At 50.5% G+C, this 2,572-nt stretch overlaps 1 long non-coding RNA gene across 1 annotated transcript; it reads right to left on the reverse strand.

Annotated features, from left to right (window-relative positions):
* Window positions 1-798: 798 nt before the first annotated feature.
* On the reverse strand, window positions 799-2,525 carry LOC107135061. The gene is made up of 2 exons (XR_001502510.2): window positions 1,865-2,525; window positions 799-1,760 (listed from the first exon to the last, which is right to left on the reverse strand). It is a non-coding gene; the product is annotated as an uncharacterized LOC107135061 (long non-coding RNA).
* Between the last annotated feature and the right edge of the window lie 47 nt (window positions 2,526-2,572).

Genomic DNA, 2,572 nt, shown 5'->3' on the forward strand with positions numbered 1-2,572 from the left:
GCCAGCGGGCGCGCAGCCATGTTGGGAGTGTCCAAGCAGGTCACCCTTAAAGGGCCCGCGCGACCTCAGTGTCCAGGGAGAGGCTCTGTTGCCATGACAACCCCCTTGTCCTCGCCCCCAATGGCTCCCATCACCCCGCTGGTCCTTCCAAAGCTAGGTTTGCTAATAGCACCAGAGGAGTGGGAAGGGGGCAGAGAAGTTCCTCCATGGGTCATTCATAGGTCATTGAGAACTCCACCCAATCCTTAGTTCCAGTCCCTTGTCCACTTCAGCTGTCTTCCAGCCACAAACTCACTCCATCCTTCTCCATCGTTCACACTGGACTTAAGCATCTCCATGCCCCTAGAGCTGCCCTAGATCCCCATTGCTAAGGCCCCCTAATTCACTGCCCCTCCAGGACTAGCCTATTACAAGACTGCTATCTTCTCCCATCTACGGTTCATCTACCTTCCCATCCTTTCATCCACATGCCTAATCAGTCATCCACTCCTCTACCCATCCAATCAACTAATCACCTACCATCCACCCCTCCAACCACCTATTCATCTATCCAAACACACACTCATCTATTCACAACCCACCTACATGCCCGTCCCTCCACCACTTAAAATGTTTCTTTATCTGGAAAACCAAGTAAGCACCCAATCATCCCAATTCACATCCTTTCACTCTGCCACCCATTCATTCGACATTTTCATGTTTGTTTATCTTCTCCACACGAGGACAAGGGTCCTGTGTTCATTGTTTCCCCACAGCCCAGCTCAGTTTCAGAAGATCTTAACAAATGTACACACAATATATATAATCACTTAATTAATTCAAATATTTATTTCCTACTATGAGCCAGGTCTTTTCTAAGTAGACATATCCATCCTGGTTACCTGCCTACCTAACTAGTCATCTATAGGTCAAACATCCAACAAATACTAACCTATTCACCTGCCTAATATTCCACCCTACCCCTCACCCATGATTTAAAGGCCTACCAATTTACTCACCATTCACCCACAGAACTTCACATTTCCTTACCCTTCCTTCATCTGCCTCCCAGACTACGCTCTCCATGCCATGAGGGAGCTGGTTTGGGATTTGGGGTTTAGGAGAATTCTCTTATCTGGAGCCTGAGGATTAGGTAGGGAGGGTGGTATGGGATAAATGGGTTGTAGGACCCATGCTTCCTTGAGAAACAGGTACTGCCTATACCAATGATGAATACCTTTTTTTGAATACTTTTAGGGGTCTTCCACGGTGTAGGAGAACTTCAGATCCATTTTATAGACAATGAAATAAAGGCTTCTAGAGTGATGGCCTAAGGTCACATAGCTGGTGAGAATGTGCTTACATTTCCCTTCCATGAGACCTCAAATTAGGAGAGAATTTGGGAGAACTGAATGGGGGTGAGGGGTTACTCCGTGATTAGCAAACCTTAGGGACAAACAAACCACTGATTTTACTGAAATTAAGATTTTACTGGGCAACCTCATAGTGCCAGAGTGGTTGGTTGGCACCTACAGTGCCACTCTCCACTGTAGGTCACATAGGGCTAAAGGCAGGGTCCGATACCCTCCTAAGTCGGCTCTCTGCTCCCAGACCACATGGGATAGAGAATGGGCAGCTCAGGTGGTATCTCCATTGATGCAAGGTGCTTTGAGAGGCAGGGGCTGACTCCGTGACTCTGGTATCTTTGGACGAAATTGTAGGTTCTGAACAGCATCCCTCAGCTGGGCCTGAGTATGCTCCATGTCAGTCAGGCGGCGCTCCTGGGGAGGCAGTGGAGGTGGGTTTGTAGCCAGAGAAGGATTGACCTCCAGCCCTGGCTCCTTTCCAGCCCAGATCTTCCCCAGGGCTCCAGCAGGAGTCTTACCATATTTTTCAGCCTGTGACCCTCGCTACTTGAAAGACCACCCTCTGGATTCGACTGCAATGCCCTGTAGGGGTCAGGGGCAAGGGGGAAAGAACAGAGGCTGAGAAGTCTCTTTCAGCTCTAGGTAGGACAGGAGACCCAGGGGGCGGGGCTTGAAGTGAAGGCAGGGTTTGTTTAGGCTGGAGGGTGGGGCCTAAATATGTCTGAAGAGAGGTCTGATCAGAGCTGGCATGGATAAGATGTGAAGACAGGTAATCAACGCCTGGAGGTGGAGATTGGCCCCTCCTGGGAGGGGTTGTGACAGGGTGGGAGAGCCACCAGGCTAAGTGATCCCTGTCCTGGCCCAACCTGATTAAGAGGGACTGATTGAGGGGGGCGACCTGGAGAAGAGGACTTGTTAGGGGACTGACCACGCTGCAGAGGGGCGGGGCTGCCAGGGCCTGGACCTGTGGCTTGGGGACGTGTCCGTGTCCCTTCAAGGAGAGATTTGGGAGCCCTGAATGAAAGCCGAGCTTGGTCATAGTGGCTCAGGCTTGTAATTCTAGCGACTCAGGAGGCTGAGGCGGGAGGATCACAAGTTCGAGGCCATCCTCAGCAATTTAGTGAGGCCCTAAGCACCTTAGTAAGAACTTGTCTCAAAACAAAAAAATAAAAAGGGCTGCGGATGTGACTCAGTGGTTAGCCTCTGAGTTCAATCCCGGGGTACGG

This window comes from Marmota marmota, unplaced genomic scaffold, assembly GCF_001458135.2.
Source record: "Marmota marmota marmota unplaced genomic scaffold, marMar, whole genome shotgun sequence".
Taxonomy (NCBI): Eukaryota; Metazoa; Chordata; class Mammalia; order Rodentia; family Sciuridae; genus Marmota; species Marmota marmota.